Source organism: Musca domestica, unplaced genomic scaffold (genome assembly GCF_030504385.1).
Source record: "Musca domestica strain aabys unplaced genomic scaffold, Musca_domestica.polishedcontigs.V.1.1 12, whole genome shotgun sequence".
In the NCBI taxonomy this organism is placed as follows: domain Eukaryota; kingdom Metazoa; phylum Arthropoda; class Insecta; order Diptera; family Muscidae; genus Musca; species Musca domestica.
The window spans coordinates 2,678,031-2,694,810 of NW_026712155.1; the positions used below are offsets into that span (position 1 = coordinate 2,678,031).

General features: G+C 35.7%; 1 protein-coding gene across 6 annotated transcripts in view; it reads right to left on the reverse strand.

The window, feature by feature from the left end:
- LOC101892971 (diacylglycerol kinase eta) overlaps positions 1-16,780 on the reverse strand; it is a 116,891-nt gene that overhangs the window by 81,430 nt on the left and 18,681 nt on the right. Inside the window, exon 1 of one of the 6 annotated variants that reach the window (XM_020037194.2) lies at positions 14,561-15,301. The exons of the other annotated variants lie outside the window; for them this stretch is intronic. The gene's annotated coding sequence lies outside the window, so the exon portion shown is untranslated. Of the gene's footprint in view, positions 1-14,560; positions 15,302-16,780 lie in introns of those variants that run through there. 6 annotated transcript variants of the gene reach the window in all.

Below are 16,780 nucleotides of genomic sequence, written 5' to 3' on the forward strand. Positions count from 1 at the left end.
GACGAGCAATATCCTTCTGGTACCTTTAATACAAAAGGCAAACATTTTTGTAAAAAATGTATCTCGTAGATAGATAAAGGTTATCCGATATTGTCCAAATTTGGCAAATTCTTATCTGTCCTATGTCAGATGTGAAAATTGAAAATATCGCCCCACCCTTCTAGTACCTAACACACCATAGAGTTAAGATTATGAATAATCATCAAACGGGAAATAAGAGTCCGACACAATACAACACAAGATTTGGTATGAAGGCGGAATATAGAGGACCACTTCTTCTGGTACCTCCAGTATACAGGGTCAATATCTACAGGGTTAGATGAAAAAACTGCAACCAACTTCAGAGTGCTTTCATTTCTAAGCCTCTCGTCCGACAGTTGTTAAAATTATTTCAGTGACAGCTCATTATACTGTTTAAAAGCGAACCAAAGCATTTGGGTGAAAATTTCCCAGGAAAAAAGTTATTCGTGATGGAATTCAAACGTGATAGTGTGATTTCTTTATATTTGGCTGGAAGACCACAAGTGGCTATCGTTAGAGCACTCCAGCATTTAAATGTTAATAAACAATGTCGTGTTTACTTGCCAAAGAGGTCAGCAGAAAATGTGCACCTTCGGCTGGCCACCAGAACTCAAGCGCCGGTTATGGTATGGTATGACCGTGGCATCAGAAAAAATGCCGAATATTATTGCGAAAATAATCTGGAGGGTGTATTAAAGGCGTGGGCACGCAAACATTTTGGCCGCAGACCTTGAACATTCCAACAGCACTCAGCACCATCGCACTCAGCACGCGCCACCCAAGAATGGTTACAAAATGAGATTCCTCGCTTCATTTCCAGCGCACAATGGCCACCAAAATCTCCGGATACCAATCCGTTGGACTATTGTGTCTGGAGTATTTTGGAAAGCAAGTTGGCACTAAAAAATTCCCAAGTCTCGATCACCTCAAGCAAGCGCTTCGCCGGGAATGGGCTAAAATACCGCAGAGCAACATTCGGGCAGAGTGTAACGTTTTCATTGGCCGGTTGAAGCCACAATTCGTGCCAAAGGTGACCAATTCGAAAAAATTTAAACTTATTCTAAAATTTGATGCTATTTTCGACATTTTTTGCTTTCATTCCATAAAATTTAAAAATTATGGCGTTTGATTTTGTTGCAGGTTTTTTATCTCACCCTTTATATACTCTAGATTTTTTGTTGGTAATTATAGCGTGACGTGTGAAGTTCTGTAGTTACAGAAAAAAGTGGGACGATATAGTCTCGGTAAGAAATACCCCTTTTTGTAATTTTTTCCATTAGAGGGGACACCAAGAGGGGAAGTGGTAAGCAGATATTGCCTATCATCAAGCTAGACCTAAGTTGGAGCCAAATGTTGGGATGTACAAATTTTCATTCAAATTAGATATTCCAGAGTTATCGTACACTCATCCTGAGAGACATATTGGCCGTATCCTTCTATAAAAGCCCTCTATACCCACAATAAAAATCAAAAATCTTCAACAATTTAAAAAATCTAATTTTAGACAATTTTTAAAGAAATAACGAAATTCCGTTGAAAAGTTACGAAATTTTGAAAAAAAAAAAAGCCTCTCAATCACTGTGAGCGGTCGATACTCGACTATAACTGACCTTTGCATCGGCTAATATCAACGAAAATAAAAATGTAAATGACAAGCAAAAAACAAAAAAAAAAAGACATTCCCACTTTCACCTTAACTTCAAAATAAATTTCAGCTGAAAGGACGAAACTCTTAAATCGAATTATTGATTTCCATTAAAGTTGGGTGGCTGGCTGCCTCCCCGCGAGCCAACCACACAAGACGCTGGTGATACATTTTGTTTGTGTTGGTAATGAAATAAATCTCAATTTATTATAATTGACGTACATTTACTCCAGCAGCACCAATTAAAGTCGCTTTTGCCAGACCAAAATCGAATGGAGGAAGCAAACGAAGAGAGTGAAAGAGAAAAAAACTGGCAAATAACCCCAAGAATACATTAATAAATTTGTTAATTTGTATAAATGTAGGTGTGTTGGTGTGTATGTAGGTATATGTTGAGAATATGGTTTCAACCCCCCAATAGTCCATGACAAATGGCCAAGGTTAATAGGAGCGAACAGCAATGAAATGACGGCCAGAGCCAGCGAACATAAAACAAGATTAACGATGGCCATGAAATTGATATTAATCATACCATTGCCAAATATTAATCACACACACACAGACATATATAAAAACAACAACCGAATGATGATAGGTAAATGAAAATGAATGGGAAATTAATAAGTTATAATGGATGAGAAACGGAGCATGTTACTCCAGCTGGCAAAGTAAATGTCGTTGTGGTAATATGGAAATCTCCCCTGAAATGGTAAAAAGCCATCGTCTTTACCTTTTTTTCTGGCGATTCTGCCTTTTCATATTATCATTTTGTTTTTTTCTTTGTGCGTCGACAAATCCATTAAAAATTTACAATTCCATTGTAAAAGTATAAAAATATATATGTGCGAAGAAACCGAGCCAGTACTTTCCTGGTAATTTCGAAACCCCAATTAAATAAATTAGCCTGCCAAATGCAGAGCTCAGAGCGTTAGAATGAAACGCAAGCAAATGCTAATGATTAATTGGAAAAGGCTGCATTGATTTCTTCAGCGGCTTAACGAAGTTGCGGATTATTTTAATGGATAAACAACAAATAAGAATGAAACACAAACAAAAAAAAGACAGCTAAAATGTTTACATATGTGACAGAGGCTGTTTTAATACTTGTGAATTTTTTGAAAGGAAGACTCCACCATGGAAATAACAGCCTATTATGGGAAAAATGTCCACAGGCGTAAACTAAGAGATCTTTTATGAATTTATAGCTTATCCGGAAACTATAGGGTTGCTACTAATAAAAAATCATGAGTTTTTTTTTTTAATAAAATCAAAGACTAAAGGATTAAATCACGCTATTTTGAGATAACCGACAGATTAGTTGCAAAAGAAAACGTAGTATTGTTATAAATGGGTTTATACCAATATGACTACTTTTTTGAAAATTTTGCAGGGAGGAATTTTGTTAAAAATTTACCTAGCTGGAGCATAGCTGATTGCTATCTGGATATTTGTCGCATTGCGAGGGAAGGACATTCCAATAGAAATATCTGGTAGATGCAGATGGAATTGCGTATAATCGGCCGTCTTGAACATCTCTTTCAATTTACATCTCTTTCAATTTACGGGCCTCTCGTTTGCTTGTGACCGTAGATTTTATTTTAGCAAATCTTCATTGATACCTTTAATCCTCAACATGTCACCTTGTCTACCCTTGTGTCTTCCCTATATGGCGTATGGATAACGAAAAAACAACCCCTGACCCACCAATCGATTTATATTTATTTAATTCGGAACTTGATCGTATGATCAATCTAGACAATCTCAACAGAGTTAGTATATCACATAAATCAGAGTAGGAGAAATATATGTGGGGGCTACATCTGAATCTGAACCGATCTGGACAAAATCTTGTAACGAATATCATATAGAAAGCATATTACGTCCCTTAAAGGACAGAGACATAAAATCGGATGCAACATATACTACATGAGAGCCATAGCATAATCTGAACTGACTTTGCCAATTTGAAAAACCTATTTCCACTTCGAAGATGTGTATGGAAGCTATATCCAAATCTGAACCAACTTCTAGCTTTACAAAGTTTTGTCTCAATCAGTCTGCGTGCCATTTATTCCTATATAACTTCTGGGAGGGACAGTGACAAATCCCTTAGCACCTCGACTGAGAGTAGACGTTCAACTTCTCGAATCAAAGTTTATAAATTGCCCCTAAACCTAGTGCAGGACATCGTGACAGTATTTAGTCTTTTATACATTGTGTTATGAGATCTTTGGGGCTGAGCCAGGAGCACATTTCAGTTTTTATGTGGGATTGACTGCCTTTACCGATGTAAAGGAGGCTATGAGCATTGCTGTTTTCTTAGTCTTCGCCTCTGTTAAAGAAGTGTCGCCCACAATAGGAAGCTGGGGACAGCAACTCAGAAATGCATTTCCAAACTAATTTTCCATGTAAAATTAAAAAACCAGAAGGGAATCCGGGCTCCAGGTCCCCCAAACGACGTTCAGGTAGGGGTGGACAAATCTATGACAACTTCTTGGTTTTGAGGCAGAAAACTCTTGAGGAAGAAATAGGGAAAAGACAATGAGTATCATGTCCATTGACAGCGGTTCACAAATTCTTATAATAACTGGTAGCGGAGGGGAGAGCAAAGATCTATAAAAGGGGAGTATGATACGGCAAACGGTTCTGATGGAACTTCCGAAGAGCTGAATTCCAACATCAAACAGTTTGTGACCACTGACGATTGACGATTTAAGAAGAGAATGTGAAAAAGCCGAATAAAAACCAAGTTCGTGGACTGCAAATAGTTCAAAACTTCTCCCAAGGTGAAATAATCGTCGGGAGGAATATATCATACCTTGGTACCTCTTCTATCCTACTATTTATTAATGTATTGGCTATTCCATTGGGGTTCTCAATCTACGCTATTACGCGTTGGGGTGGAGATTTTTTTTTTGTGCAAATTTCGGATCATTAAGCATGCCACGAAAGACAAGAATATATAAAAAAGTTGTTATGTCGAACCTCAGCAAGTTTTACTGTGAATCAAATACTATCATCAAAAGTGGTCTGATCTAAATTTCAAGCCATTACCCATTTACATATTGTTTAAGTTAATTGCATGTATCCAAATTATACAAAGAGCATACCTCCGCTTTCTGCGGACCTTAAAGAGATGTATTCTTGGGCGGAAAGGTTGCCTACAACACTCACTGGGGGCTATGGTCGCACAGCTCGGATCGTATACAGCTTTTCCAGTTCATTTCTCAAAACATATCTCTGGATACTCTTTCTTGCTTTTAGACATTTCCTAAAAGTATCGGAGCTTCCAGCCTCGGTGTATAACGACTTTGTTCGCATATTCTGACGCATAGACAAAATAACTCTTCAACTGAAAAATGTTTCAATAACCGGTAGATTATTATTGGATTAGAAATTTAGATTATTATTTTAAACTAAAAACTCCTCGTTTTTAATAGTTTTCTCTATTTTTTTAAGGTCACTGTTCACATACCTGGAATAACTGTAAACTTTTACACAGAGCCAACTAGCCTTTAAACGCATGGAATAGATTTGGACATTTTAGCTACTTATTTCATTTTATCATCTCTCATCATAAAACATTAAGAAATCCCCTATTTAAAATGCCATATTTTATTTCAATATTTCAACAAATATTTAAAATAAAAAAATATAAATGATTAGAATAATTCTTTAATTACACCAATTTTGTTTTCTTTGTACTTTTGTTTTTCTTCTTGAAAGTTTTGTAACAAAGTAAATATTTCGTTAATAGTTGCCAACATTAACTTTAATTTACAAACATTTCAAATAAAACACAAACAATTTCCTTTGTTAAACTAAACAACAATAAACAACATCTTATTCCATGCCATGCCATGCCATTTAACGTTTCATTTATTTCACCGAATTCTTGGCGTAAAAACGGCAACATAGAAATCTAAATTTCAGCTAATTAATTTAACGCTTTTGTAAAGAATTCCCATTAAATGCTCAAGTTTCATGGATGGCCGAGCCCACCTATCAAACAACGAAGCGACCGAACCGAACCGAACCAAACAACCAGCCACCCAACAAACTAGCAATTACCCGCGCTCAGACATTTCCGTTTCCAATGTTAATTGGTCAAGGAAACTCCACCCAAAAGTGTTCAGCTGCTTTTTGCGTTTGCCCAAGTAAATTGCCTCCTCATTTTTATTTTTTCTGTTTGCTCCTTGTCTAATTATATATATCTGTGTGTGTGCATTTGTATGTATGTGAGTAACTGTTGAAACGTGCTTTAAGAAAATGAATACCAAGAAAACGAAAATTGTATGATTACCGTAAAGAAAGGAAAATATGTTAAAACGGATATAAGAGCATGGCTACGAGACCAAATTAATGTCTTTTGTTCTACTTAATCCTTGGCGGGATGGCTCAGACTGTGTCCAAATTATTTACACCTCATAGCGGTGCTCGTTTCTATTAAAATGTTATGTCCACTGGGGATGTTCGTTAAATCCTGGCTAATCTTTTCCAACACGAGTCTGCCAACCTGTCTGTCTTTAATATGATTGTTATTGGATATGAGGGTTATGCGTGTGATTGTATATTTCTTTTTGGGGTTTTCCACGACCCCCTCCCATTATTTCTACAAATATAATATATACATATATACAGGCTAGCTATGTGAGTGAATGTGTTAAATGCAGGAATAAGCTGTCAATCACCATGGGCTAGTTAGCAAGTTTGGGTACACATTGTCTGTTGTTTTCATAAGTACGCATACACAAACACAAAGATATATACACACACACGCATATTCGCACACAACTTCAGACACATGTTCTTGTGTATGTGTAAAGTGTAAAAATAACCACACAGATGTGCGAAAATCGGATATTACGGCTGCTGAATTGTTTTCTTTTATTGTCACATCAACAAACTATGCCAAGGACCACAAGAGGATGCCAATGCCCATCAATTGTATTGGCGAACGAGCTCTGTTTCTGATTGGTAAGTTGTGAAGAGCGAACTCAACGAGCTCCAATTTCACTTCAACAGTTTTTACATCAGAAACACACACGGTCGTACACACATTCCGATGGCAGGTAAATTTGAGTTTTACAAAGTCACTATGAAAAAATGTCATAATCATATGGGGGAATGTAACGCCCATCAAGTCCTTAATAACCATAGAATTTTTTGTGGAAAAATAACTGCCTGTTTTAACATAGCGATTCTACATGAAAAAAACTTAAATTGAAAAAATTTGAAAATATTAAGTGGAAAACATGATAAAAACGTAAATAATGCTTGAAATCGAAGTTATCCCCATAAGGGTCTATACTAAAATATGGACCGATATGATCCAATTTTCAGTGTGAATGATTCTGGATGTCATCCAAAGATCTCTATGAAATTTCAAAGCTCTATCCCAAATATTGTGAAATATATCCCTTATTATAGGGATGGCACTGTACAGAGTGAGATGAAAAAACTGCAACCAACTTCAGACTGCTGTCATTTCTAAGCCATTCGTCCGACAACTGCTAAAATTATTCCAGTGACAGCTCATTATATTGCTTACAAGCCTACAAAAGCATTTTGGTGAGAGTTTGATCTTGACTTGATCGAAACCAGCGTCGCAGTGGCCAAAAAATGGCTCGTGAGCTGAACATATCGCAATATTCCATTCAGCAAATATTGAAAAATTAACTCAGGGTAAAGCCATTGAAATTCTAAAAAGAGCAAGAACTTACATCGCAACAGAAAGAAAATAGAATCAAAAGAGCTAAAGAGTTGCTTTGCTTGGCCGAAAGGGATGAATTGCCAAATTTGGTTTTCTCCGATGTGAAAACATTCGTTGTTCAGCAGTTTGTAAACAAACAAAATGATCGTGTTTTTTGCCAAAGAGGCCATGGTGATGGTATGGGCCGCCATAACAGCCGATTGTCGCTCTCCGTTCGTTTTAATCGACCGTGGCATCAGAATAAATGCCGAATCTTATGGCGAAAACATTCTGGAGGGTGTATTAAAGCCTTGAGAACGCAAACATTTTGGCCGCAGACCTTGGACATTCTAACAGGACTCAGCACCATCGCACTCAGCACGCGCCACCCAAGAATCGTTACCAAATGAGGTTCTTCGCTTCATTTCCAGCCCAAAATGGCCACCAAAAACTCCGGATACCAATCCGTTGGGCTTTTGTGTCCGGAGTATTTTGAAAAGCAAGGTTGGAAATAAAAAATACCAAAGGTGACCAATTCGAACAAATCTAAACTTATTCTAAAATTTGATACTATTTCAATTTCATTCAATAAAATTAAAAAAAAAAATTAAAAATTATGGCGTTTGACTTTGTTGCAGTTTTTTATCTCACCCTGTATTGTTCGATGAACTCTTACTTCATGCGAAGTTCCCTCAAAACACGGTCGGACGGTTTATAATTGTGGGCTGTAGAGCAACAGCAATACCAAGAACATTTTTCTATTTTTGGTTAATTTTAACCTAAACCAAAATATTTTGTGATTACCTCCAAAAACAATAGGCTTATATTCTGACCCTAATTCAACCTCCATTTTCAATTTCGTGAAGATCGGGCCATAATTACGAGCTGTAGCGTGATTACAAATTAACATGGACAGACGGATATAGATAGCTAGATCTACTCAGCTTGGCGAGATAGGACGATCCAGATATAGTTTCCAATATCGGGGACTAATATTCCGAGGTGTTACATAATTTCTGGCTCAATCAAACTTATATATAAGAACTATAAGAACTCTTTGTTGCATCGCTTAAAGGCAAATTGTCCACCAAAATATGCCTCTTCTTTTTATCTGCAATGTTGCCGAAGAAACTATATACCTAAAACGCACTGATTCCGAGGAGTTTAAGTCCTGATATTGCCAAAAAGGGGGAACTTGCCTCCTTGGTTCTAGTTACTTTTCGATTTAAACTTTCGAAAGCCGATACACTTGTCTTCTTCTTTATTACCTCTTTTTTAATAATTTGCTAGATTTTCTCCGTAATTATTTTTTTGTGTTGCACAGTGTAATTGTATATTTAATAAAACCGTTGAATATAATGGGATGCTCATTAAAGTTATGGTGTGCCTCACCCGACTAGACAGAGTTACGAAGAGGCTTAGGTTCTAAAATCATTATTTCGATGAGGCCCATCATAAGAACCCCTAAGCCATTTGCCCTCTGAGGATTCAAAAAATATTGTGGTCAATTCAATGTAAAATTATTCTATGGAGAAAAAAGTCTAAAATAATATTTTTGCAAACTTCCCTAAGCAATATGAACAAATAGGTTGAAATATTTCTGAAATGGTAAGAAAAAATTTGAGATCTGTAGCCCCCATCATTTTGTAGCTAATTCAAAACCACATTTAATTCGTTACCTCAATATCGCTGCATATTTTCTCCAATAAATGAAAATACTTTATGTTTACAATTGTGAAATAATATAAAATACACATCCACTGAGTATTTCATAAAAATTGTGAGTGGTTTAATTTTCCCAGAACATTTATTAATTCTCGCTCCACGGATGTCAACTTTATTCCTTCTCTTGCGTGTGTCTCCCATCAAAATAATAATTATATTTCAAATAACAACATCATCATGACTCTCTTTTAAATCGACATACTACTAATGAACATCCTTTGAGTTAATTTTTACAGTTTTCCACAAAAAAAGACATACATACATACAATCATAATCATCCACAAATAAAAGACATCGGGGGCCCTATATCCGTTGTCTTCCTTCATGTCAGCCGTGGACTTATTTTGATAATAGCTGGAGCATGTCTAATATATTCACATACAATTTGTAAATGTCAAAATATTTGCTGATTTTAAATGACATCTAAAATGTTTCATCTATCGTGTACGTTTCTAACTACATCAAAATACACAAAAACACACACACATACACGTACACACACACATGAACACGAACACACGGTTATCTACAATTCTCAAAAGTGTTTTTCTTTCTCTTGAAATTTCAGTGAACAGAAGAAAAAACCGACGGTGTTTCGCTTTTCCATTCCGTCGCCGCCAAAGAAGAACTTCCTCTCGGCGCTTGGTTGGCCTTATTACACCGGTGAAATGTCTGCTTGTCAAGGACACCATTGTCGTCTAGAGTGGAATTTTAGATGAGTTTTGAAAATGCTCTAACAAATGCCTATGGTAAATACCGGAGTATTTTGAGAAAATAATAAACGAACAAACGAAATTATTAAACAGCAGACGAGCCAAAAGAATGGGGGCTCTTGGCATCGACACGAGAAGAGTTGGATGGGAGAATAGGTAGTTTGGTGGGTAAACAAAGGATAGCAGCCAAATGCCTTCCAACGAAATGTTTTCCTTTTGGCGGTTCGAAAAGAAAGCCAAAGTTTTATTGTCTTTGTCTTTTTTTTTCATCTCAAACTGATTGAAACAGAAAATGGTACACCTTTTAACATTAAAATTGCAACTTTTTAATTTTCTGCAAACCTAAGAACTTGAAATGTACAAAAATGTTGTTCTTTCCCTTTGAAGTCAGTTGAGAATTTATTTGCTTAGGAATTAAGTTAGGCTAAACAGGTCTCGAGGGCAGGAAATTCAATTGGAATGGATGGGTATTTTCTTAGAAAAAAATATATTTTTTTTAATGTTTTGTTGGAAAGTGAAAAGCTATCTTCGTTGAGTGCCTTGTTAGGTAATTTAGCTTTGAGTTAATGTAAACTAAAAAATTTTAACGGTATGTATTTAAGATTCGACGCTAGTAATAATGATTAACTATTAGAGACCTATTGTAGGGTCTCTAAGGCTATCTGTCCGGTAATCTGGAGAAGAAGAACAAGTCCCCTTCAGTCACTTAGTGGATCTCATCTAAGAATCGCGATAGGCATACTAACTGGCCACTGCAGTATCAGATTTCTAACCTCAAGATGAGGTAACAGTGTTTCTGCTTATTCTAGACTATGTAAAGGTAAAGAAGAAATAGAGACGACTGAAAACCTACTATGCAGATGTCCATGTTTCCAACAAGATACATAGGCTATTTGGCTGGTGACAGACTCTAGCGTTCTTTTCAAACATACATCCCATCATCATCGACAAGTTTGCCAAAACATTCCCTGACTCTTTAGTCAAAAGGAAACTGTGCAACACAAAAAGTACCAAAATACGGCAATTGGAGTTTAGGTAAAATAAACACCAAATAATTTTTATAATTTCATAAAACACATGCAATTTGGCCTAGGCAGTTTACTACAGAAGGCTAGTTTAGACGTCAGTTTAAAGTGTTCACTTTAATATTTATGATTTTAAGAGCATACTTTGGTTCGCTGCCAAACATTTCGTGGACATTTATTTTGTTTATAGAGCACATCGTGAACTACATAATCGTACACACCACCAAAATATTTCCAAATTTCGGTCCACATTCACTCTTTACCAATGCATTCTGATAAATGTACTGTTTGATGCGCTCTATGTGCTGGCGGAGTCATAGGGCCTAATATCTTTATAATTGAAGAAGGACGATGCGTCACCGTGAATGGAAATCAATACAGGATCACGATCAACAAATGTTTGCTGCCAAAACTTATGGAAAAAACATTTCAACGCAACATTATTGCAAGAAATGGACCGTTGAGTATTTGTGAGGATACTTGAAGTCATTGTTTTTCGTGGATAAACCAGCAACCACCAAACCAAAATTTAAAGTGTCATTACTGAAATACCCTCTCAAATGCTTGAAAAGGTGGCGAATATTGGACATCCAGAATGACCTTTGTGATATATTTAAATATATAGCAATAACAAGAAATTATCTGCCAAAAATACCTCCACCACACTATGGAGGGTATATTAATATATATTAATTATAATTATTATATATTAATTCCGTTGGAAACTCCTCGAAATAATCATGGCAGGCCCAACAAGGTATATATATTCTTGATCAGCGTAAAATTCTAAGTCGATTTAGCGATGTCCGTCTGTCTGTTTTAATCACGCCATCTTTCGAACGAATTGAGATAGAAAGCTAAAATTTTTCACACATGTTTCTCTTGAAAGTAGGCAGATTATGTATCATATAGGTCCACCTTTTCATATAACCCCCATATAACGGTACCTCCCGATGGGCCATATAGGTCCACGTTTTCATATAACCCCCATATAACGGTACCTCCCGATATTCGGTATTTTAATGATTTTAAGGCCATTATTTACCGGAATTGTTTCAAGATTGGCATATGAAGTTCGAAATGGATAATACAGCCTAAGACAGAAATTTGTGTCTGTGCAAGTCCACGCCTTCGTATAGCCCCCATAAAGCGGTTACCGATATTAGGTATTTTAATGATTTTAGCGACATTATTCACCGGAATTGTTTCAAATTACGTATTTAGAGTTCGTAATGAATACTACAGCCTATGATAGAAAATTGTCTATGCAGCTCCAGGTCTTCGTATAAGCCCCACATGTCAGTACATCCCTATATTCGGTATTTTAACGAGTTTAGGTGCAATACCCACCGAAATTGTTTGACATGTCTTATTTGAAGTTCGTAATGGATGCTTCAGCCTATGACAGAAAATTGTCTATGCTGGTCCAGGTCTTCGCACAGCTCCGATATAACGGTACCACCCTATATACGATATTTTGATGATTTTAGCTACATTATTCACCATTTATTTCAAGTTTCGAATTTGAATATGGTAATGCTTATGACAAACAATGCCTATGTTGGTCCACATCGTATAGACCCCAATATAACGGCTGTATTCGGTATTTTTAAGATTTTAATAGAATTTTCTTTTTTTTCTTTTCTTTTTTTTTTGCCTTTTTATAATTTGACATGTGGTTTATTTAAATTTCAAACCAGCAAGCTCTTAAAAATCACGTTTATGAATACTTAATATATATACAACACTCCACAGCGTTTCTGCTTAGTTAGGAATTTGTGTAAGGAGCCTAAAAGTATGCTATAAAAATGAGAAAAATTTTCATGGCTTTCACATGATGTGTAAAATGTCCATAATATGTACGATATTGAAAATGCCGGTCCTCAGTATTAAATATGGCCTCCATAAAAAAATACCTCCGGATTCTCGGTGTTCAACAATATATTGATTTTTCTTATTCTGAGTGGGTAAAATTTCTCACTACAAAAAAATCATCATAATCGGTCTCTCAACTCTGCTATCTATAAACTTTAAGCACTTAAAAATTCTGGACAAAATTTTTAAAGCATTTTTTCCTTTTTCGGGTTTGCGATTCCAAAATTCTTTGACAAATTCAAAATCGACAATGCAGTCAAATTTCTCTTTAATAAGAATAAATATTTTTCGAATCAGTGCTCTACGAAATTCGAACTTTCTTATGAACTCACAAATACATTCAAACAGTTTTAAGTAATTATTTGCTTTAAATCTGTAGCAGATCTTCAAGATATGATAGCAATAAAATTATTTATTTATTTTCTTTTGCAATGTCCACATTTGTGTTATGATAATATTCATATCATGTATTTTACATAAATATTTGTTCTTTTTAATGACCCCATGATTAAATTCGTGCAAATGCTTTTTTTAGTATTTGTTCAAAATATACTCCCATTACATTAATTGTGGTCACAAAAGATGGAATCTGCTTCTCAGAATTCAGTTTATTTCAAACTTTAGGCAGATGATGCAGGATGGCAGTTCAATTTCTAATCCCAAGGCTAAGTGTACAATAGTTCAAAGTTCCTCAAAGTCATAATAAGTTAAATACGACTTGTATCCCTCTAAGGTATTTAACGGTTGATAGGTTTTCACATTCATAATAATGATGGTGGTATCTAAAGGGGATTTCGAATCCTTCACTATTCCTAAAATAACAGTGGTTTTGTATTGGATATGCGGTGGATTTGTTTTGCTTGATTTTTTCCTTTTGGTTAAGAACTTCAATTTGACCTATTTACTTTACATTACCAAGAAAAAGAAAGTCTCTAATCCCTCCACTCTAAGCTGTAACATTTTCTTGAGCGCTCCAACATTATACCCCGTCTACATGGGAAAAAGTTGAAGTTATATACATACTCGTATATGATACCCTTTCAAATCATTGCAGCCACAAAATAACAAAAACTTAAAGTAGACAAGATTTTGTAAGATTTAGCAATGCCACGAAAAAGGCATAACGCTCGGGGAGGAGTTATTTACCCTTCCAACATGAGTCGTTTAAATATTTTTCCACAATCAACACATAAAAAAGTTTTGTGCGGTGTGGTTTGTTTATTTTTTTTCTTTCGTTCGTTCTTTTTAACCAAGGGACTACCCAAGACCATGTGAGGACACACTTTCGCTTTGCAAACTCATACACATACGCATATTCATTTGCCAGTAATGTTGTCAGTGTTTGTTTTACTTTATACATAGATGTGTTTGTTTGCATTTTTTAGCAGTTAAATATTTACTTAGTAAAGCTGGAGGCGAACGAACAGAAACAAAAAAATAAAAAGAATACACGAAACTCAACTAACAAAGAAAACAAATTTTAAAGTTTAGAAAACGTGAGCAAGCCAAGAAGAACAAAATCACAATTCGTTTTTCTTTTGGTTCGCAGTCTGATGCCAAAACATACTTTGACCTTTTTCCCAACAGAAACAAACAAACAAACGCACAGACGAGAGAAACAATGGCTGGACCCTAGTTGGAGGGGGAAAACTTTTACTTAGTAAACATTTAAACGAACAAAATTTAAACGCAAAAAAACCCAAAACCCTCTCGCAGTCCTATTTTTGCCATTTGCCCGTTTGCTAACGTTTCCGGTGCCAGTTCACGAGTCAATGTGTATGTGTGTGTGTGTGTGCGTCTCGTATTGGTAGTATTTAAGGTCATAGTAAAACAGGCAAAAATGCACTTGTCACAATCATCTTACCCGTATTGTTTGGGATGCTGCGAATTGCTAGAAGGGGTTTCTGCAGAATTTTGGTACGTTGCTATAGAAGTAGATTTTTTTTTAATTTAAAGGAACACTACTACAATTAACACTTGATAAAGACTTATTTTTTTACTATTTAATTTAAAACACAACAACAAATGTAACACTTAAATTAGAATAATGTGTTGTTTTTTCTTCTTCTTCTAAATTATCTTTTGTTTTTATTTTTTTCTTTAGCTGTTATTTAAACAATAAGCATTTTGCTGCTTGTGTAGGGGTAGATAAGGTACTTTTTTTAATTTGTATATATTTTTTAAAAGCGCTTTTGTTCCTTTTTTTGTGATTTGGTCCTTTTGTGATTTTAATGTCTTTTTTATATTGTGGTCTCTTTTTATAATATTTCTGTTATTTTTTTTTTCTTTTTTGTTTGTTCTTTATTGGTCACTTTTGGTTCCCATGATTGTGTGTTAACCGTTGCTCAACTTTGTAAAGACTGAACATTTTTCGCTTCAGCATCTATCTTTATAAGCTTATTTAGGCCTTCGATTTTGTTATTTGCTTTCTGTTTTTCACCACAGACCGCATGTCTCCCCAAAGGACTCGCGTGTATATAGAGTATAAAAGCTTAAAGCTTTTGTTTTGTGAGAGAGCACACAGTATTTGTGGGGAAGGATATGCTTTTAAGGATGTAAAAATTTGCTGAAATGAAAAGTGCGATTTTGCATTTTGGACGATTTTTGATTTAATTTTAGGACATTTTTAATTTTGAAAAATAGGTACCGTGTGAATGAAATTGGAAATTAGTCATATAAAATGTATATCAGTCATAAATTTCCATTGCTGACGGTTTTTCCTAATAAAAGGCTTCGGGGTCATCTAAATACAAACATACTCCTTATACGATGGAATAAAATATTCTCCTTGTTATTATGTTGACAATGCCTCAAAATACTGTTATAAAACACCTTAGCTATAACATATTCTTGATTTGTATAAAATTCTATGTCGATCTTCCTGGTTTCATGTGAGCTATAAAGGGTTTCATGTGAGTCCGACAGCTGTTAAAATTATTCCAGTGACAGCTCATTATATTGTTTACAAGCGTACAAAAGCATTTTGGTGAGAATTTTCCAGAAAAAAATTATTCGGGATGGAATTCAAGCGTGATAGTCTGATTTCTTTATATTTGGCTGGAAATGGAATGGCTATCGGTAAAGCACTCCAGCATTTAAATGTGAATAAATCTTTTGTGTCTCGTACCATCGCTCGTTACCGTGATACTGGTAGCGTAGCCCAACGTCAAGAATACCCAGTCCAGGACGGAAGAAAACAGCAACATCAGCAGAAATGGTTCGAAGTAAGTAAAGAAGCGACTTGATCGAAACCCGCGAGTCAGTGGCCAAAAAATGGCTCATGAGCTAACCATATCGCAATATTCCATTCGGCAAATACTGAACAATGAGTTCGGGGTAAAACGATTGAAATTCCAAAAAAAGCAAAAACATACACCGCAACGGAAAGAAAATAGACCCAAAAGAGCTAAAGAGTTGCTTCGCTTGGGCGAAAGTAGCGAACTGCCGAATTTGGTTTTCTCCGGCGAGAAAACATTCGTTGTCCAGCAGTGTGTAAACAAACCAAATGGTAGTGCTTACTTGCCAAAGAGGTCAGCTTCGGTTGGCCACCAGAACTCAAGCGCCGGCCATGGTGATGGTGTGGGCCGCCATAACAGCTGATGGTCGCTCTCCGCCCGTATTAATCGACAGTGGCATCAAAATAAATGCCGAATATTATCGCGAAAATATTCTGGAGGGTTTATTAAAGCCTTGGGAAAGAGAACACAAAATCGACAAAGCAGCCAAAATTAATTCACTTTAGTTCTAAGATGTTATTCTTATAAAAAAAAATCCTTTATAGTCGGATTAGGGTTATAATAATGTCCAAATTAATTTTATGCAAAATATCCGCTGATATTAGTTTGCCAAAATTTTCACGCTTAGATTGATTCATACGTACCAAATTAAGCTTTTTTCATTTTGCCTTCCAATTATCCCTTAAACTGACGAAAAGTCGGCGATCTCCAAAATGTCACAATTTTACTAAAAGCGGGTAATAATTTTTGATCGCCGACAGTTATGGAAAATTCATTTTCTTCATCAGTTTGAATAGTTTACCTTTCAGAGCCTTAATACTCAAATCCACACTTCATTGATATTGAGG